This window comes from Camelus dromedarius, chromosome 13, assembly GCF_036321535.1.
Source record: "Camelus dromedarius isolate mCamDro1 chromosome 13, mCamDro1.pat, whole genome shotgun sequence".
Taxonomy (NCBI): domain Eukaryota; kingdom Metazoa; phylum Chordata; class Mammalia; order Artiodactyla; family Camelidae; genus Camelus; species Camelus dromedarius.
In genome coordinates, this window is record NC_087448.1 from 43,079,257 (window position 1) to 43,102,865 (window position 23,609).

A 23,609-nucleotide genomic window follows, 5' to 3' on the forward strand; every position below is an offset into this window, starting at 1 on the left:
TTGGGACTTCTCTTTCTCTCTCTCTTTTTATTTTTCTAAATGAGCTTGGCTAAGAGTTTATCAGTTTTATACATCTCAGCAATGTTCTCCTGGGGCAGTCTACCCAAGAAATAAAAATAAAAGCAAGAATAAACAAATGGGACCTAATTAAACTTACAAGCTTTTGCACAGCAAAGAAAACCATACACAAAACAAAAAGACAACCTATGAAATGGAAGCAAATATTTGCAAAAGGTGAGACTGACAGGGGCCTAATTTCCAGAATATATAAACAGCTCATACAATTTAATAAGAAAAAAAAAAAAACCCAATCCAAAAATGGCCAGAAGATTCTCCAATGAAGACATACAAATGGCCAACAGGTACATGAAAAAATGTTCAATATAGCTAATTATCAGCGAAATGCAAATCAAAACTATGAGATATTAACCCACACCAATCAGAAAGACCATCATCATCCAAAAGTCCAGCATCAATCAATGCTGGAGAGACTGTGGGGAAAATAGTACCCTCCTACACTGTTGGTGGAAATGTAGTTTGGTACAGCCATTATGGAAAACAGTATGGAAATTTCTCAAAAGACTAAAAATAGACTTACTATATGATCCAGCAATCCCACTTTTGGGCATATATCCAGAGGGAACCTTAATTCAAAAAGACACCTGCACCCCAATGTTCATAACAGCGCTATTTATAATAGCCAAGACCTGGAAACAACCTAAATGCCCATTAGTTGATGACTGGATAAAGAAGATGTGGTATATTTATACAATGGAATACTACTCAGCCATAAAAAATTCTAAAATAATGCCATTTGCAGCAACAAGGATGAAACTGGAGAATGTCATTCTAAGTGAAATAAGCCATAAAAAGAAAGAACAATATCATATGATATCACTTATATGTGGAATCTAAAAAAAAAGAACTTATTTACCAAACTGAAACAGACTCACAGATATAGAAAACAAAGTTATGGTTACCAGCAGGAGAAGGGATTTGGAAGGTATAAACTGGAAGTTTGAGATTTGGAGATACTAACTACTATATACAAAATAGATAAATAAATTTATACTGGGAACTATATTAATATCTTGTAGTAATTTATGGTTAAACAGAATATGAAGATGAACCTATGTATATTACTATGTGACTGAAGCATTGTGCTCTATACCAGAAATTGACACAATATTGTAAACTGACTATACTTCAGTAAAAACATATTTTAAAAAACACATCTTGGTTACATTGATCTTTTCTATTTTTTGTCTCTATTTTATTTATTTCCTCTCTTATCTTTATTATTTCCTTCCTTCTGCTGCTGTTGGGCTTTGCTTGTTATTTTTTTAAAATTTCTTTAGACGATAGGCTGTGTTGTTTATCTGAAATTTTTCTTGTTCCTTGAAGCAGAACTATATTATTATAAACTTCCCTCTTAGACCTGTTTTTGCTGCATTTCATAGATTTTGGAAATGTGGTTTGCTTTCATTTTCTCAACATGATTTCTGATTTCTTCTTTAATTTCTTCATTGACCCACTGGTATTTAAGTAGCATGCTGTTTAGTCATCATGTGTTTGGTTTTTCCCATTTTTCTGCCTGTAATTGATTTATAGTTTCATATCATTGTGGTTGTAAAAAATGCTTGATGTAATTTCTATCCTGTTAAATTTTTTCAGACTTGTTTTGTGTCCTAGCATGTAATGTCTCCTGAAGAATATTCCATATACATTTGAAAATAATATTTTCTTCCTGTTTTGTTTTGTTTTTTTTCTTTTGGTTTTGGTTTTTATTTTTAACATTTTTTATTGATTTATAATCATTTTACAATGTTGTGTCAAATTTCAGTGTTCAGCACAATTTTTCAGTCATTCATGGACATATACACACTCATTGTCACAATTTTTTCTCTGTGAGTTATCATAACATTTTGTGTATATTTCCCTGTGCTATACAGTGTAATCTTGTTTATCTATTCTACAATTTTGAAATCCCAGTCTATCCCTTCCCACCCTCCACCCCCCTGGTAACCACAAGTCTGTATTCTCTGTCTGTGAGTCTATTTCTGTCCTTTATTTACGCTTTGTTTTTGTTTGCTTGTTTGTTTTTTGTTCTTGTTTTTTAGATTCCACATATGAGCGATCTCATATGGTATTTTTCTTTCTCTTTCTGGCTTACTTCACTTAGAATGACATTCTCCAGGAGCATCCATGTTGCTGCAAATGGCATTATGTTGTCGGTTTTTACGGCTGAGTAGTATTCCATTGTATACATATACCAACTCTTCTTTATCCAGTCACCTGATGATGGACATTACGGCTGTTTCCATGTTTTGGCTATTGTAAATAGTGCTGCTATGAACATTGGTGTGCAGGTGACATCTTGAAGTAGATTTCCTTCTGGATACAAGCCCAGGAGTGGGATTCCTGGGTCATATAGGTAAGTCTATTCCTAGTCTTTTGAGGAATCTCCACACTGTTTTCCATAGTGGCTGCACCAAACTGCATTCCCACCAGCAGTGTAGGAGGGTTCCCCTTTCTCCACAGCCTCTCCAGCATTTGTCATTTGTGGATTTTTGAATGACGGCCATTCTGACTGGTGTGAGGTGATACCTCATTGTAGTTTTGATTTGCATTTCTCTGATAATTACTGATATTGAGCATTTTTTCATGTGCTTTTTGATCATTTGTATGTCTTCCTTGGAGAATTGCTTGTTTAGGTCTTCTGCCCATTTTTGGATTGGGTTGTTTATTTTTTTCTTATTGAGTCGTATGAGCTGCTTATATATTCTGGAGATCAAGCCTTTGTCGGTTTCACTTGCAAAAATTTTCTCCCATTCCGTAGGTTTTCTTCTTGTTTTATTTCTGGTTTCCTTTGCTGTGCAGAAGCTTGTAAGTTTCATTAGGTCCCATTTGTTTATTCTTGCTTTTATTTCTTCTAGGAGAAAATTTTTGAAATGTATGTCAGATAATGTTTTGCCTATGTTTTCCTCTAGGAGGTTTATTGTATCTTGTCTTATGTTTAAGTCTTTAATCCATTTTGAGTTGATTTTTGTCTATGGTGTAAGGGAGTGCTCTGGCTTCATTGTTCTACATGCTGCTGTCCAGTTTTCCCAACACCATTTGCTGAAGAGACTGTCTTTATTCCAATGTATATTCTTGCCTCCTTTGTCAAAGATGAGTTGACCAAAAGTTTGTGGGTTCATTTCTGGGCTCTCTATTCTGTTCCATTGGTCTATATGTTTTGGTACCAATACCATGCTGTCTTGATGACTGTAGCTCTATAGTATTGTCTGAAGTCTGGGAGAGTTACTCCTCCAGCCTCTTTCTTTCTCTTCAGTAATGCTTTGGCAATTCTAGGTCTTTGATGGTTCCATATAAATTTTATTATGATTTGTTCTAGTTCTGTGAAATATGTCCTGGGTAATTGGATAGGGATTGCATTAAATCTGTAGATTACCTTGGGAAGTGTGACCATTTAGACAATATTGATTCTTCCAATCCAAGAGCATGGAATATCTTTCCATTTTTTAAAGTCTTCTTTAATTTCCTTCATCAATGGTTTATAGTTTTCTGTGTATAATTCTTTCACCTCCTTGGTTAGATTTATTCCCAGATATTTTATTACTTTGGGTGCTATTTTAAAGGGGATTGTTTCTTTACTTTCTTCTTCTGTTGATTTATTGTTAGTGTAGAGAAATGCAACTGATTTTTGAACGTTAATTTTGTAACCTGCTACCTTGCTGAATTCTTCAATCAGCTCTAGTAGCTTTCGTGTGGACCTTTTAGGGTTTTCTATATATAGTAACATGTCATCAGCATATAATGACACTTTTACCTCTTCTTTTCCAATTTGGATCCCTTTTATTTCTTTCTCTTGCCTGACTGCTGTGGCTAGGACTTCCAGGACTATGTTGAATAGGAGCGGTGATAGTGGGCATCCTTGTCTTGTCCCAGATTTTAGTGGGAAGCTTTTGAGTTTTTCACCATTGAGTACTATGCTGGCTGTAGGTTTGTCATATATAGCTTTTATTATGTTGAGATATGTTCCCTCTATACCCACTTAGGTGAGAGTTTTTATCATAAATGGGTGTTGAATTTTATCAGATGCTTTTTCTGCATCGATTGAGATGATCATGTGGTTTTTGTCCTTTCTCTTGTTGATGTGATGTATTACACTGATTGATTTGCGTATGTTGAACCAGCCTTGTGTCCCTGGGATGAACCCCACTTGGTCATGATGTATAATCTTTTTTATGTGTTGTTGGATTCTATTTGCTAAAATTTTGGTGAGGATTTTGGCGTCTATGTTCATCAGTGATATTGGCCTATAATTCTGTTTTTTTTTGTAGTGTCTTTGCCTGGTTTTGGTATCAGGGTGATGTTGGCTTCATAGAATGAGTTTGGGAGTATTCCCTCCTTTTCAATCGTCTGGAAGAGTTTGAGAAGGACTGGTATGAGTTCTTCTTTGTATGTTTGGTAGAATTCCCCGGTGAAGCCGTCCGGTCCTGGACTTTTATTTGTAGGGAGGTTTTTAATTGCTATTTCTATTTCCTTTCGAGTGATCGGATTGTTCAAGTGTTCAGATTCTTCTTGATTCAGTCTTGGTGGACAGTATGTTTCCAGAAACTTGTCCATCTCCTCTAGGTTATCCAGTTTGGTTCCATGTAGTTTTTCATAATATTCTCATATGATATTCTGTATTTCTATTTTGTTTGTTGTAATTTCTCCATTTTCCTTTCTTATTTTGCTAATTTGTGCTCTCTCTTTTTTCTTCTTTGTGAGTTTGGCCAGAGGTTTGTCGATTTTATTTACTTTTTCAAAAAACCAGCTTTTGGTTTGGTTGATTTTTTCTATGGTCTTGTTAATCTCTATTGTATTTAATTCCTCTCTGATCTTTATTGTTTCCTTCCTTCTGCTGCTTTTTGGGGCTTTTTGTTCTTCTTTTTCTAATTCATTCAGGTGGTGGGTTAAATTGTTTATTTGAGATTGTTCTTCTTTTTTGAGGAAGGCCTGTATCGCTATAAACTTCCCTCTTAGCACTGCCTTTGCTGTGTCCCATAGGTTTCGAGTGGTTGTGCTTTCATTATCATTTGTCTCAAGGTATTTTTTAATTTCAGCTTTGATTTCCTCATTGATCCATTGTTTTTTCAATAACATATTGTTTAATCTCCATGCGTTCCTGTTTTTCTCCTTTGTTTCTCTGTTGTTGATTTCCAGTTTCATGGCATTGTGGTCAGTAAAGATGCTTGAGATAATTTCTATCTTCTTAAAATTGTTGAGGTTTCTTTTGTGCCCAAGTACATGATCGATCCTGGAAAATGTTCCATGTGCACTTGAAAAGAATGTATATCCTATTTTTGGGGGGTGTAATGCTCTGAAAATATCCACCAGATCTAGTTTTTCTATTGTAGTATTTAATTTCTCTGTTGCCTTGTTTATTTTCTGTCTGGAAGATCTGTCTAGTGATGTTAATGCAGTGTTAAAATCTCCAACTATGATTGTATTCCCATCAATATCCCCCTTTATCTCTGTTAGTAATTCTTGTATGTACTTAGGTGCTCCTATATTGGGTGCATATATACTAATGAGTGTAATATCCTCATCTTGTATCACTCCTTTAATCATTATAAAATGTCCTTCTTTATCTTTCTTTATGGCCTTTGTTTTAAAGTCTATTTTGTCTGAAATCAGTACTGCAACACCTGCTTTTATGGCTTTTCCATTTGCATGGAATATCCTTTTCCATCCTTTCACTCTCAATCTACATGTGTCCTTCTCCCTAAAGTGCATCTCTTGTATGCAGCATATTGAAGGTTCTTGCTTTCTTATCCAGTCTGCCACTCTGTGTCTTTTGACTGGAGCATTTAGTCCATTAACATTTACAGTAATTAATGATAGATGTGTGTTTATTGCCATTTTGAACTTATCTTTGCAGTTGAATTGGTATATCCTCTTTGTTCCTTTCTTCTTCCTTTTGTGGTTCGGTAATTCTCCTTTGTATTATCATGGATTTTATTTAATTTTTGTGACTCCTTTGTAAATTTTTGGCTTGTGGTTACCCTTTTTTGTAAATCTATCAACCCATTACTATAACTGTTTTTATTAAACTGATAGTAACATGATCTCAAACCCATCCTACTGTTAAAAAAATTTAAAATAGAAAGAAAAAAATATTCTATACTTCCCTGCCTCCCTCTCCCACTCTCAGTGATTTGTATGTCTTCTTTTATAATTTCATGGTTACTTTATCTGTAATTCATGAGTTATCACCTTTCCAGTTGTGAGTTTCTCATTTCTGTAGCATCCTGCTGCTTTTCTATTTAGAATAGCCCTTTCAATATTTCTTCTAGCATGGGTTTAGTGTTGCTAAACTCCTGCAGCTTTTTTTTTTCTATGAAACTCTTTATTTCTCCTTCTATTCTAAAGGATAGCCTTGCTGGGTAAGGTATCCTAGGCTGCATCTTTTTTTTCATTCAGGGCTTTGAATATATCTTGCCACTCCCTTCTGGCCTGTAGTGTTTGTGTAGAGAAATCAGCTGAGAGCCTTATGGGGGTTCCCTTGTAACTTACTCTTTGCTTTTCTCTTGCTGCCTTTAGAATCATTTCTTTATCCTTGACTCTGGCCATCTTGATTATGATATGTCTTGGTGTGGGTCTATTTGGGTTCTTCCTGTTTGGGACCCTCTGAGCTTCCTGTACTTGGATAGCTGATTCCTTCTTTAAGTTTGGGAAGTTTTCAGTCATGATTTCTTCAAAAACCTTTTCAATCCCCTTTGATCTTTCTTCCCCTTCTGGGACCCCTATTATGCAAAGATTGGGATGCTTTATATTATCCCATAGGGCCCTTATGCTATTTTCATTATTTTCTATTTGCTTATATTGTAGTTCTTCTGAATGGGTGCTTTCTATTGTCCTGTCTTCTAGATCACTAATTCGTTCCTCTGCATTATCTAGTGGGCTTTGCACAGCTATTAGATCATTCCTCATGTCTGTCAATGAGTTTACCCATTCTACTTGGCTCTTCTTTATAGCTTCAATTTCATTCTTGACATATTTTGTATCTCTAAACACTATCTCTTTTAATTCCTTCAGCAATTTGATCACTCCTCTTTTGAAATCTTGATCTAGTAGGCTATCGATGTCTATTTCATTGATCTTTCTTTCAGGGGATTTCTCTTGTTCTTTTAATTGGGAAAGGTTTTTCTGCTTCTTCATCTTGCTCATACCTCTCTGGCACTGTGGTTTATGGAGTATCAGTTGTGTATTTTGGTCCTTAAGGATTTTATCTATCTAATGCCTATTTAGGAATAGAACTTAGGAAAAAAATAAAAAAATATGAGAGAGAGAGAGAAAGAATTTTAAAAGAAGCGAGAAAGAGTGTTTGGAAACAGTGTATAATGAATAATAGAAGAACGAGTTGAAGCAGAGTATTAATCGGGTTGATATGTCCTTTTAAAACCTTTACAAAAAAAGGGGGGGGGGGGAGATGAATAGATGTATTTTAAACCTGTGTCTAATCAATAGCAGGACACCTAAACCCAAGAGAAATAGAAATGAATTAAGAAGTAAAGATTAAGAGAGTAATAGAAAATAGAACAGATAAAAACAGATTTTACAAAAAAGGGGGGGGGGGTTGTCGGTGTTCTCCTGGAGTCTGTGTGCTTTTAATGTGAAATCTTTCTGTCTTCGTCCTGTTTTGGAAGCTCAGCTTGCTGTTTTCAGAGGCCCTCCGTTGGCGCCCTCTTCTGTGCTGCTCCCAGCACCTGTCAGCAAGCAGATCGCGCCTCCTCCTAACACTGGGTCTCTTGCAGCTCTCCTCTGCTGTGGGCAGGCGGGTCACTGCCCCTCCAGATGCCGCAGTCAGATGTTGCAGACTGGCCAGGTAGGAGGGTGGGTCGTGCCCCCTCCCAGCACCTCGGTCAGGGGCTGTGTTCCTGCCCGAAAGGCGGGCGGACCTCTCTCCCTCTACCTACGCTGCCGGTAGTTCTGCTGTCTGTGTGGCTGCGCTCCGCCCTGGTCGGCGCTGTAGGTGGACTCAGGGAAGACCGAGGGACAGCCTTGTCCCTGCTCCGAGCCAAAACCCAGCTCCTCGTTTTTCTTTGTGGAGCAAGTTCTCTGAGGGACCAGGATGGAAGGATCTTATCTGCCCCGGGCTGCAGGCCAGTCTCAGTCTGGCCTTTGAGGCTGCTAAGCCCTTCGGTGCAGATGCAGGTTTTGCCCCCGCCCCCGCCTGAGTGCTCAGCATAGAGGATATGGTGGCTGTGCCTGAGCCCCGCCTCTCTTCCCCCGAAAACTTTCCGCGGGTTTTCAGAGATGGGGGTGTGCACCCTTCCCCCGAGAGCACATCAACCTTGCTGTTTTATGGAGGGCCCAGGTTGTTCTGCCCTGTGCACCCACAGCCACGGCGCCCAGCCCCTTGTGTTCCCCCGGGGCTGCCTGCGTGCAGCCACTTCCGTCTTCTTCCCGGCTTGTGCAGTCTGGCCCTGCCCGCCGCTGCCGGCCTGCGTCTCAGGCTGGGTGTCGGGGGACGCTCTGTGCCCGTTTAACTTAGTTCTGTTAGTCAAGGGCTGCTCTGTACAGATCCGAGCCTCGGAGGCTCCCCCTCCATCCCGCTGGCCTCTCAGTTGGAGAGGGGAGACCCAGCGAGCGAGCGCCAGTCCTCCTTTGCTGCTCCCTCCCCGCGGGACCCGTCCTGAGCTGCTTTGCCTTTTGTTCTTTCTTTTTTCCTTTTCTCCTACCAGATTTTTGGCATCTTTATCTTATGAAGAGGGCGATGTTCTGTCCGAGTTCCACAGGTGCTCTGGTTGGCTGAGTGGGTCTGTAGATGTGGGTCTTGGTGTATTTGTGGGAGAGGGTGACCTGCGAGCGTCCTTCTACTCCGCCATCTTCTCCATCCCTCCGCCATAACCATTTCTTTATTTCATCACTGGAAAAAGTAACTAGTCTCTTGATTATTTTCAAATGTAGGTCAAATCTATGAAAATTTGAGCATCAAGATACATAATGATATAATGAGTTCCAATTTATGGGATGAAATAGAATCTATGGGTCTATAGAGATATTAATTAATTAATTAAAGGAAAAGTGCTTCTTTACAGCTAAATATTAACTAATAAATATGAATGATTGATGAAGTTAGAAAATCATTATGGTATTCAAAATTAATACATAGAAATTTGGTGAGGAGGAGTATGTTCACATGGTCTCGAAGTATTTCCCATAAGTTAGTAAGGGAAAATTACTAACTTTGCAGTAGAGAACCTGGCCAATTCTACCTTAATCATGTGACCAAAGTCAACATCACTAATTTGGGGACAAACTACCATTATTCACCTCTTCATATACACTGGAAACAATGAAATATCTTTTTACTGGTGTTTTTTGGCCAAAAATGCATATGTGAATCTAATTATGACAAATTGTAAAACAAATCTAACTGGGGGATAGTATACAAAATAACTGGTACTCTTCAAAAACATAAAAGCCAAGTACGCAAAGAAAGGATGAGGAACAATTCCCAATTAATAAGAACTAAAGGGACATAAAAACTAAATTGAATGTACAATTAGATCCTGGAATAGATACCAATGCATAAAAGACATTACTGGGACAATTAACAAAATGTGAGTATGTATTATGGGTTAGATAGTAGTATTGTATCTTTGTTAAGTTTCCTGATTTGGGTAATTGTACCATTGCTTTGGAAGAGAATGTCCTTGTTCTCAGGAAATACACATTTAAAAATTTAGGATTAAAGGCACTATGCCTACAGCTTATTCTCATATGGATAATATAAAACAATCTGTGTATACTTAATAAATACATATGATAAACTGAGACAAAATGTGAACAGTTAGTAGATTTGGATAAGGGGTGAGTAGGAAACACTCACACTATCTTTCAAGTGTTCTGTAAGTTTAAAATTGAATAAATATATATATATTTAATTTCTACAAGTAAACATCCAGGCCCAGTTGATTACATGGATTAATTCTACCAAGCATTTAAATAAGAAACAGCACCAATCTTACAAAATCTCTTTCAGAAAATACAATTAATTTTGTTAGGCCAATATAATACTGATACCAAAACATGCCAAAGATATTACAAGAAAAGAAATTTACTGAACTATATCCCTCACAAACATAAGCAAACAAGCCCTTAACAAAATATAACAAATTTAACCCATCAATATATAAAAAGGACAACACATCATGAGCAAGTGGATTTTAACCTAGGGATGCAAAGTTAATTTAACACTCAAAAATCAATATAATTCACCATGTTAGAATAAATTTATTTCTAAATAAGTTCATATCAATAGATGCAGGAAAAGCAAAATTCAACACCCATTCATGATAGAAAAACAATGTCATAGCAATCTATCAGTATAGGGAAACTCGTCAGCCTGATAAAGATGTCTACAAACAATCCTCAGCTTCATAATTTATCGTGGAATACAAATTCACTTCAGTATTGGTTTAGCAAGGACTATGTTAGCATTAAATTTCTTAGAATATTTTAGAGTTCCTAAGTATCTCCCACCAGTTAATAATTATGACATTTGTTGCACCATTTGATGTTATTATGGCCAACAGATAGGAAAATTTGAATTCTGCCTCACCTCACTGTTACCTTTCTCCTGAATTCCTTAAAGGAAGCATAAGTACAAACAGTAATCAAAAAGGAAAGGAAAGTAGTATTTTATTAACTACAACTGATTATTTGACTTAGAATTTCAAAACAAAGAATTCTGATTAAGTGAAATGATATACACTTCTCTTATAAGAATATTAAACCAAAATGGCTTCAGATCAAAGCAGATAATGAGGTCTTCTTAATTATTCACATTCCCTTCCTATCTCACTCCCTGCCACCACCATTTTCTTGCTTAAACCAATAGTTTTGATGAGATGTGGAAGTTTACTTGTTCCTTTTTGCATTGTAGCAAAATAAGAAACTCATTCATATATATATTGATTAACAGGGTCTGGAGCTTTAAGAGGGTTCCCATGGCAGTGGTTAGCAACTGGGGGTTCTTCAGTTCAAACAAGAAGAGTTTTGAAGGGACTTGTAATCATGGAAAATTATAATAAAATCAATTTCCAGAGTTTTGACTGCCTTTCATATTTTTTGAACACTTGACCAGCCTAAGAATTTATCATGCAGATTTTCCTTTCCCAGTTGCCCTTCTCCTACTTTACAAAAGAAATACATGCATCTTATGCATGCAGAACCTTGCCATGGTGAGTTGCCTCAAGTTCTAAGAACCATTAATGCAGCTAAGGGACAATTCCAAAAAAGGAAGCTGAGAAAGTAAAAGATAGTAATGAAAAAAAAAACCTTTTCCGGGACATTTACTGGTTATTGGATTAAAAGAAAATTGGGAAAAGTGGCCTAAAGCTATCAATTGGTGATCATTAAAAACTATTTTTGATAATTCAATCAGTGATCTTTAGCAGACAAGAAAGAAGAAGTTCAAAGTAACTTTTTAATTTACATCCATTTTTATGTGGTGTTTCAGCACTTACGTTAATGAAAAGGAAAAATAGGATAGACTGGTGCTGGACCATCTCATTTAACAATAAATAAATATCTGCTTAAAATACATAAATTAATTGAAAAAATGTCCAATTTATTATTTAAATAGATTTTGATTATTATCAAAATGTTTAGAGTTAATGTTCTTTTGACTATTTTGAACTAGTAATAAAAATAATATCAGAGAGAAAAATAAAGTAAAATTTCTGACTGTTAAATAATATTTTTGTTTATTTCTTAAACAAATGATGATGAATATTCAATTTGATGAGTATCAGATTGCTATTTCATTTATTTTCTATTGGATATTTTTTAAAAGATAGTTTTGTTTTAAAAGCCAACATTTGCAATATACTAAAAATTACATCTTAAGTGACAACTTAATATTATTTGTGTGAACATATAGTTTTTCAAAATTCTTGTAAAGGATGCTCAAAGAAAGTTTGGGAATCATTGTTCCAAAAGGTAGCAGGCTAAAATTTGAACAGAGATATTTTCCTTTTTAAATATAGGTTAACCAGTGCCTAAAGCTCATTCACAGAAAATCTTTGTTGAATTAGCTATGAGAGTTTATAAGTATTTATACTGACTACTCAGATCAATATTTAGAAAATTGTATAGCATTTTTCAAGTCTGGCATGATTTGTCAATTGTTTGAAATTAGACAGCATTCCAGTATTTTTAAAACTAAGGAAAGAAAACTTTAATATCTATAAAACATAGGGCTATGTTTAAAGATTTACAAAGATGAGCTAACAACATGCTAGTAATCAATATAGATTAATCTGGTATCTATTGTACAAACAGTACAAAGTAAGCATGAAAAATGTCCCCACACCCTATTCATCATTGGCTATGATCACTGATTCTACAACCTCTTAATGGATTCATTATAATTCCTATTTTTAAAAATAGAGGATGTCTGAATAATTTTATAATGTTTTACTTTTCTGATCATCTTCATGGAAACAAGAGACAGGGTATCTAGCCTCCTATCTGCTTAAATAGAGAAGAGGTAAAGAACTATGATCTATTAATGTTCTCCTAGAACACTTCCCAGAAAATTTGATAACTGAAGTACAATAAAATGTACACATCATGAAGTCATTTACAGAACTAAAAAGATACTCACTCCAACTTGACTTTATATTTATAAAATTTCATTTTTTAAATTATGTGTATAATCAAACCCTGGAAAATTAATATTGAGGAATAAATTAAATTGAAGAATGGAATAGATTCCTTACACCTCATCTAAAATATGTATCTTAAACGATTGTCTAGTTGGCTGTTTAAGTATAATTTCCTTAGACTTTACCCATATCTTTTTATTTTATTTTGCATTATCATGTTGAGATGATAAATTAAAAGAAGAGATTCTTTTTAAATTTTGGTTCAAATAGTGTTCCAGAGAAATCATCCATATGGAAAGAATATCTTGAGCCCACATTTACTATGAATAAACTTCATGAGATTGTACTATGAATATTCAAATCTCCTAAATTATTAAGTCAGCTATTATTAAATCAGATACTAAAAAAAAACTGCTGAATGCTGTCAAATTGGTGTTATCATCTTGAAGGACCAAAGCTAACTTTTGTAAGAAATATATAGATATATAGATATAGATAGTTATAGATAGTTATGTAGTAAGTTACCTAGTTTACATTGTCAAGAAGATAAGCATTAACTGAAATACATTTTCATTATGCCTATAAAATGCATCAGAAGTTGATCTTTTGATATTAAGATATTAATGAGGTTATTTTATCTTTGCCTTCATCAAAATTGCTTTGCTATAAAACTGAAAAAGGAAAGGATATAGAGCCCTGGAAAATGAGGCATTTATTTCTTAAAATTCAGTTCCTTTTCCATCCAGTGTCAGTAAATTCTGAGAGTAAAGTTGAATGGGGATATTTGTGTTTGTTTCCCAAAACAATCCCCCTCTAGTTATTCTCTTGGGGCAGTATAATACTGTCGCAGATGATGTGCTTCTGAGGCTAAAAGGGTCTCTTCAGGGGCAAAAGTTGTTTCTGAAAAGCAATCTCCTACCTTGACTGCCTCTTCTAAACTGGAGTTTCTTTTCTTTCTTTAAATAGAAAAAAAAATTAAGAAAAAAAGTTAATTATTGATGAACATTATTAAAATTGTAACATATTAAAGTAGTAATATGGAATAGATTTTCTATATATCACATGTAGGCTGGAAATCAATTTTTTGAGAGAGATAAATATTCTCTTAGAAATACAGTTTATTCTAGCAAAGAGTTAAATGCTGTTTATAATTCCCCAGGCAATGTGATGATGAAGTGAGAATGCTCTTAATTCGAACCATGTTTGATTTCTTGCTCCATTCCAATGTGAATTATTTTTCCTGGGAGGGAGCCAATTGGTTTATATACTGTATTCTCGGTGACTTTTTACCTGCTTCTTCCATCATTGCTAACACTGACTTCTCTACCTAGTAAGATGGAAAAGAGTCCATTCTCCTTAGAATTAGAAACCCAAAGGATATTATTAACCTTTCAGTCATTTTACAGTCACTTCTATCAAATAATTGATCAGGGGTTGTCTGGAGCTGGGGTAGAGTAGAGCTGATGGGCACTTCTCAGTGTCCTACTCGGTTGGTTACAAACTTCATTCTCTGAATGGACATTGAATTAGACATTTCAACTCTCTTCAGTCAGGAAAGACTCAATGGAGCCCTCTTTTAGAGCCAGACAGTTATCATTTCTCCTTGTGATTCAAATCTTTTAATCCCTGTTATCTGAAACTGAATCAAGAACCACACAGTTCTTTTCATTCTCTCACACAAGAGGTCTCTGATGAAAGAAATTGGTAATTCCAGAATTCCAGAGTTTCTCAAGCAGCCATGCAACTGAAGAAAGCACTGGGATCTTAGATATTCTAGCAGCCCAGAGCTTTTCCACATTGATAAGTTCAGCTAGTGTCCAAACTTCCAGATATAATATTACTTTTTCCATTTCTGGTCTTTGAAAATTTTAAAGAAATTTAAGTTCTTAAAACTTTATTATTATTTCTTTCTATGATTTAGATCTACTGAGATATAAATGCAAGCAACAAAATAATTGTCAGAGTTATATTATCTCCTCAATTTTTCCTCTTTATTGATTGAAGAAAATTATAAAAATATCAAAGGAATTTTGATTTGGTTTTCTTACCAGAAAATTAAAATAAATATTTAGACATTAAGTTCTGTGCAATTAAATTTAAACCTGCAAAATTCTAATTTTAGTTGGCAAATATAAGCAGTTATCATTGTCCCTTTAACTATTATCTGAGAGGTTTGATTGAAAGAGTATACATCAAGAATTTGTGCCTGGGTCATGGAACAAAAATAAAGGCCACTATAAATATTGATCTGCTCTGACCTGAAGGCAATCAAATTTATTTTGCCTCTAACAGAAATCCAATCTCTTCTTCTTTCTGGTGCTTCCCCTGGGAATAACCACCCTAGTGCTCCACCTTGGAGACTTTTATTTCAGCCTTACCTGAAGAAATTATTTCTGTACTGAATTTAAGACTCTCCACAACAATTTTATTTGGAGGCATTTTACTCATTCAGTATTCCAGAGAAAGCCAAATGGATTATCCAAACTGATGTTGGTCAGTTGAAGTAAATTTTCTGAGAGATTATTCCTTGAAAGTAAGCAAATGATATGCAATGAAGTTAAGGAGTTAGATCAATTCTGGAAATGGTTAATCCCAGTGCTTCCAATCAGAAGAATGGATCAGTATGACAGAGAAATGAGCTGGCAGTCAATTCTCAGGACTTAGGTAACTGGGGCAGGCAAGACCTGGAGAAGCTAAGACCAACAATTTAGTATGGAAAACCTCTCAAAGAAGAGGAGTGATAAGAGTAATTCAGGAAGAACAAGTCCAAGGAAGAACAAGGTATAGCACATAGTTGTATTTAAGAGTGGAAATCAAAGCAGAAAACTGGTCCTTTGAACATGTCAAATAAAAAGTTGTATTAGTAAAGCACTTAGCTATGAATAACCAATAGATGCTAATAGAGGTTTGAACAGATAAGAGTTTATTTTTCTCATATAAAAAGTCTAGAGATGGGTAGGTGCAGGAATTACTTTGTCTGTTCATTGAAATTACCCTGAACCCAGTATGTTATCATTCTGTTCTTCCATCTTGTGTTGGCTCTTCTTTAAATACATGCTGCCCAATTGCTGCAAGATGACACAGCAGCCCCAAACAATATGTCTACATTTAAAGCCAGATAAATGGGTAAGTGTTGTACCAACTTTGTATATCATGTTGGGAATGCAAAGTCTTTCCCAGAAAATCTTAGCAAAAATCCATTTACATTTCATTGGCTGAAACTGTCATGTGGACATTTCCTAGCTGTAAGGAAAAGTGGGAAAGTTAACATATTCTGCTTTGCTCTGTGTTTCTGTAACATAAATTAGCTAATACGTGTTTAGTCAATAAGGCAATAATGTCATTATACAGCAATAAATATGTTGTTTCATGGGGAAATTTTCCTATGCAAAGGGAGCCAGAACAGCATCAGTAAATACATGTTGTATTGATTGAAAAATGCAGTTTTTAACACTTTAACATTTCTGAAACCAATGGAGTTTATAAATGTGTGGGATCATTATAAATTTCCATTGTCTATGTTATGCAGACTTAATCATAGTAGCATATATTTTCATACATTCAAATGAACTGTGTACTATTGGTATTGCAGGTGAAGCAATACAACTGAAGGCAAGACAAAGTACAAAATTCCTTAAAATCAAGGAAAGGCATTTCAAAACAACCAAGGGCTGGTATGACTGATATATATCTATAAACAATATCATTAAGATAGAAAACATCATTTTGGAGAAATTTTATGCTGATTGAACAGAAGCTGTTTAATATCTAGGGATACATGATTCAGTAAAGATAAAATAAAACTCTAAATTAGTCAAACAGAAAAACATCAGCTTCAAAAGTTGTAACTTGGGAGGTGCTTAAAGTTGGCAGGGTAGAAAGATGCAGAGCTTACCCTCTCCACAAATATGTCAACCTTACAGATACATATGAAAAAATTCTCTCTGAATACCTACTGAACTTTGGCATAATATCTCTTACAATTGGAACTACAAGAAAAATCCTCACAAAACTGGGTAAAAGAAAAAAGAAATCAGGGTGGGACCTGTAACCTGGAAAGGGAGAAGCAAAGGAGGAAAAGCTCCCTCACCCTAGGAAGCCCCCTCTCCTGCAGAGAGGCCAGCTGGGACAGAAAGAGAGCTTCAGAAGCTTATAGTTGACAGTAACAGCCACTTGGCAGACTGAATGGAGAGAAATCAGCACAGAGGGTCCTTGAGATCTCCAGCCTGAGACGCAAGCTGAAGAGTGTGGGCAAGGACTGGGTGCTAGAGCTCAAATATTAGAGTATGGACATGGGAAGATGACTGGAGTTGACTGCACAAAGGCAGCCTCAGGGGACTGGACTATTGTTCAGGCTGAGGCTGGTAGTATGTTCAGAACAGCCTGAGTCCACCATAGAAAACACTACTACTGGTGTAAATGTGGGGAGGGGCACAATGCAGCCATAGCACCCTTCTCACTAACCCAGAGGGCATTTCTCAGAACCATTACTGGCACTATGGTCTCATTAACAGAGAGGCAGGATCTAGACATAGAAATCTTCTCAGCTTGTTCTGGAGGGAGGGACACAATTGCTTGTGCATGGCTCCTGAGTGGAAGTGGAGTTGAAACCTGAATCCATTCCCAGGGTTCGCATAACTTCCCAGGCAGGATTGAGATTTCAGTCAAGCCCCAGGTGGCTGTAGTGGATTTCCTCCATGGTGCTGTTGTAGACCCATGCCAGTGGAACAACTGAGTGGAGATCTGGTACACAGCAGTGTTGGTCTGGCATTAACAGCAGATGGAGCTAATGTATGGGTTGACCATGTGGCTCAAAATGGATCTGGGTGTGTGACTGCATGCATACTACAGTGAATCCTAGTGCCTGATGTAGGTGGATCTGCACAAGTGGCTCTGTGTGCACAGAACTTGGAGGACAGCAGGACAGGATGCTGACATTCCTACAGCTGACAAGACAAGAGTAGCCTCAACAAAGTATACTTTGTAAGCCTTCATGAATGACAAGTGACACCATAGAGGGCACTTTACAGTGGATATCTCCTATGGAGAAATACTCAGTGGCTCCTCTTTTGGCAGAAATGGCACCATCTACCACATACCATGAACCAACAACATCCCCAATCAAGGGGAAAGCAGCCAGCATACCCAGAGGAATTACACAACAATTGTTCATAATAAAAATAGCTCTCATGACAAAAACATTAGGTGCCCACAGTCTGCACAGGGATGCTCAGACACAAAAAGAGCCTTTCAATGCCACACTAGATAACTTTTTCCTAAATTCGTAGAATCAGGGAAATAGGAGTGAAAATGAAGAAGCCAAGAAACCATACCAATTAAAAGAACAAGAGAAGTCCCCTGAAAGAAAAAACAATGAAATAGATCTTGACGGTCTACTAGACCCTGACTTCAGAAAGAAAATAATAAAAGCACTAAATAAGAGAGGCTATTGATAGAAATGCAGAGTAATGTAATAAGGAAATAGAAACTCTAAAGAGAATTCAATTAAAATCAGAAAACTCAATTGATGACATAAAAACCAAGGTAAATGCAGTAAATAGCAGACTAAATAATGCAGAAGAACTAATGAATAATTTAGAAGACAGGATAATAGAAATCACACAATCAAAATAGCAGACATAAAAGCAAATAAAAATTGAAAGCAATATAAGGACAATGGGAGAATATAAAGCATGTGGATATGGGACCCACATAATAGGCATCTCAGAAAGAGAAGAAAGAGAAAAGGGGTCAAAAAAATATTTGAAGAAATCACGACTGAAAACTTCCCAAACCTAAAGGTGGAAACAAATATCCTAGTACAGGAAGCACAGAGGGTCCCAAATAAGAAGAACCCAAAGAGGCCTACACCAAGACATATTAGAATTAAGATGGCCAAAGTTAAAGATAAAGAAAGGCTTCCAAAGGCAAGAAAAAAAAGAGTAAGTTACAAGGGATTCAGCCATCAGCTGATTTCCCTACAGAAATGTTGCTGGCCAGAAGAGAGTGCCAAGATATATTCAAAGCCATGAAAGAGAAAAATATGCAACCTAGAATACTCTACCCACCAAGACTATATTTTAGAATAGGAGAGATGAAAAATTTCACAGACAAGGAAAAACTGAAAGAATATAGCAATACTAAACATATCCTAAAAAAATACTGACATTCTTCTTTTAATGGAAAAGAAGACCACAATTGGAAATGTGATAAGTCCATTGAATTAAAAAAGAATAAAATGAAGATATAAAAGAAGATGTCAAAATCATAAAATGTGGGAGGAGAGTATGAAAATGTGGATTTTTTTCCCATTTTTTGGATGTGTTTGAGCCTACATGATTACAAGTCTAAAGCAAATAAATACAGTAATGGATTAACATATTTGAAAAACAGAATAACCACAAAACAAAAGCATACAATAAAGTCACAAAAACCAAAAAGAAAAGAAATCAAGGTAATACAAAATTATCATATTACAAAAAAAAAAAATCAAAAAGAAAAAGAAAGGAACAAAGAAGAAATACCAACTCAAAACCAAAGTTTAAAGTGGCAATAAACACACATCTATCAATCATTACCATAAATGTCAATGGAGTAAATGCTCTAATCAAAAGACATACAGTGGCAGATTGAATAATAAAGCAAAAGCCTACTATATGTGCATATAGGAGACACACTTTAGGGTGAAGGACACAAACAGATTGAAAGTGAGAGGATGGAAAAAGATATTTCATGTGAATGAAAATGACAAGAAATTGGTGGTTACAATACTCATACTAGACAAAATAGACTTTAAAACAAAGGCCATAAAGAAATATAAAAAAGGACACTATATAATGATCAAAGGAAATCCAAGAAGAGGATATTACACTTGTTACCATATATGCACCCAATGTAAGAGCACCTTAATATATGAAATAAATATTAACAGACATAAAGGGAGAAATTGATGGAAATAAAAGAATAGTAGGAGACATTAATACCCTACTAACATTATTGGACAGATCTTCCACACAGAAATTCAATTAGGCAATGGAGATACTAAATGACACAATAAAACAGGTAGACTTAATCAATATTTTCAGAACATTACAACCCTAAAATACAAAATATACATTCTTTTCAAGTGCACACGGAACTCTCTTGAGGATAGACAACATACTTAGACACAAAATAAGCCTTACAAATTTAAGAGATTTGAGATTAATTCAATCATCTTTTTCTGACTATAATGCCATCAAACTAGAAATCAACTACAGAGAATAAAAAGAGATAGAGAGAGAAAAAAATGACTGAATGAAGATTAAACTACACATTATTAAGAAAACAACGGTCAACAATAAAGTAAAAATACAACCACACAAAATCTATGGGATGCAGCAAAAGCAGTCCTAAGAGGGAAGTTCATAGCCATACAAACCTTCCTCAAAAAATAAGAACAGTCTCAAATAAACAACCTAATGTATCTCCAAAAGAATTAGAAAAAGAACAAAAAGCAAAACCTGAAGTCAGCAAAAGGAAAGAAATAACAAAGATCAGAGAGAAAATAAATAAAATAGAGATTAAAAAATAAAAGAAAAATCAATCAAGCCAAGAGTTAGTTTTTGAAATACTAAACAAAATTAACAAATCTTTGGCCAGACAGACAAAGAAGAAAAGAGGGAGGACACAAATAAAATAAGAAATGAAAATGGAGAAATTACAACCAATACCACAGAAATAGCCAAATAAATAAATAAATAAATAAAAGAATACTATGAATAACTATATGGCAACAAATTTGACAACATAAGAGAAATGGACAAGTTTCTATAAACATACAGTCCATCAAAACTGAATCAAAAAGAAATAGATAATTTAAACAGACAAATCACTACAAGTGAAATAGAGTCAACCAAAAATAAATAAATAAATAAATAAAACCTGCAGACAAAAGTCCAGGACCAGATGGCTTCACTGGGGAATTCTACCACACATGCAAAAATGAACTCATACCAATCCTTCTCAAACTCTTCCTAAAGATTGAAAAGGATGGAACATTGCCAAACCCATTGTATGAAGCCACCATCACCCTGATACCAAAACCAGACAAAAACACTAACAAAAAAGAAAATTACAGGCCATATATTTTATGAATATAGATGCAAAAATCCTCACCAAAGTATTGGCAAACAGAATCCAACAATGCATAAAAATGATCATACATGATGATCAAGTTGGATTTACCCCAAATACACAAGGATGGTTCAACATATGCAAATCAATCCACATGATATGCCACATCAAACAAAGGACGGACAAAAACGACATGATCATCTCAACAAATGCAGAAAAAGCATTTGATAAAGTTCAACACCCATTTATAATAAAAAGTCTTAACACAGTGGGTATAGAGGGAATGTCCCTCAATATAATACAAGCTATTTATGACAAACTCATAATACTCAGTGATGAAAAGTTGAAAGCCTTCTGCTAAAATCTGGAACAAAACAAGGATGTCCACTCTCACCACTTATCGATATATTTCACTTATGAACATAGCATTGGATATCCTAGCCATAGAAAAAGAAATTAAAAAGATAAAAATTGTAAGAGAAGTGGGAAAATTGTCACTATATGCAGAAGTCATGATACTATGTGTAGAAAACCCTACAGTTTCCACACAAAAACTATTAGAGCTGATAAATGAATTCAGCAAGATAGCAGGATACAAGATTAACATACAGAAATCAGTTCCATTTCTTTACACTAACAATGAAATAACAGAAAAAGAAAATAAAGAAACAATCCTTTTAAAAATTGTATCTAAAAATAAAATACTTAGGAATAAACCTGACCAAGGAGGTGAAAGACTTATATGCAGAGAACTGTAAAACATTGTTTAAGGATATTAAAGATGAGTTAAAGAAATAGAAAAATATTCCATGCTCCTGGATTGAAGCAATTAATATTGTTAAAATGGCCATATTACTCAAAGCTATATACAGGTCTAATGTGATCCATATAAAATTACCTAGGACATTTTTCACAGAACTAGAACAAATAATCCTAAAATTTATATGGAATCACAAAAGATCCAAAATTGCCAAAGCAACACTGAAGAAAAAGAATGAAGCTAGAAGAATATCACTCCCAGACCTCAGAGCTGTAGTAATCAAAACAGTGTGATATTGGCACAGAAGAAGACTTATGGATCAACAGAACAGAATAGAGAGCCTAGAAATAAATCCACAGACTTTTGGTCAATTAATCTTTGACAAAGGTGGCAAGAACATATAATGGAGCAAAGACAGTCTCTTCAGCAAGTGGTGTTGGGGAAACTGGACAGCTGCATGTAAATCAATGAACTTAGATAACTCCCTCACACCATCCATAAAAATAAATTCAAAATGGCTTAAAGACAAAAACAAGAAAAGACACTATAAACCTCCTTGAAGAAAACATAGGCAAATATTCTCTGACATAAATCTTAGCAATGTTCTCCTAGGGCAGTCTATGCAAGCAATAGAAATAAAAGCAGAAGTAAACAAATGGGACTAATTAAACTTACAAGCTTTTGCACAGCAAAGGAAACCATAAACAAAACAAAAAAATTGGAGAAAATATTTGCAAATTATGTGACAGGCAAGGGTTTAATTTCCAGAATACACAAGCAGCTCATACAATTTAATAGCAAAAAATTCAATGAACTCAATCTAAAAATGGGCAGAAGGCCTAAATAAACAATTCTTCAATGAGGACATACAAACAGCCAAGAGGCACATGAAAAAATGCTCAATAGTATTAATTATCAGGGAAATGCAAATCAAAACTACAATGAAGTATCACCCCACACCAGTCAGAATGGCCATCATTCAAAAGTCTGCAAATAATAAATCCTGGAGAGGGTGTGGAGAAAAGGGTACCCTCCTACATTGTTGGTAAGAATGTAGTTTGGCGCAGCCATTGTGGAAAACAGTAAGGAGATTACTTAAAAAACTAAAAATAGACTTACCATATGATCCAGCAATCTCACTCTTGGGCATACATCCAGAGGAAACTCTAATTCAAAAAAATGCATACACTACAATGTCCATAGCAGCGTTAATTACAATAACCAAGACATGGAAACAATCTAAATGTTCATCAACAGATGACTGGATAAAGAAGTTGTTTTATACACATATACACACACACACACACACATACATACATACACACACACACATACATATATACACAATGGAATACTACTCAGCCATAAAAAAGAATAAAATAATGCCATTTGCAGCCACATGGATGGGCTTGGAGATTGTTATATGAAGTGAAGTAAGCCAGAAAGAAAATGAAATATGCCATATGATATCACTTATATGTGGAATCTTAAAAAAAAAAAAGTACACCAATGAACTTATTTACAAAACAGAAACAGATTTACTGACATACAAAACAAACTTATGGTTACCGGGGGGAAGGGGGTGGGAAGGGATGGATTGGGAGTTGGAGATTTGCAGATACTAACTACTATATATAACATAGATAAACAACAAGTTTCTACTGTATAGTACAGAAAACTATATTCAGTATCTTGTAGTAACCTATAATGAAAAGGAATATATGTATGTATATGTATGACTGAAACTTTATGCTATAAACCAGAAATTGACACATCATCAACCAACTATACTTCAAAAAATATTTTTTTAAATAATAAAATTTTAAAAAGTAATAAAAAAGTTGTAAGTTATAACTTGGAAGAAAATTTCAAAGTGCTTTTATGAAAACCTACAGTGCTCTTAATGGCATAAGTTATAATACCTTGTCCCAAGATACGGAGGACATTGCTGAGTTGAAAAGTGATACAAGAGTGGTGGCCTTCAAATGTGAAGACGTTTTAGGAATATTTACTGATTTTCTTTGCTTACAACTTTTGATTTTAGATATGCACAAGAGTGATAT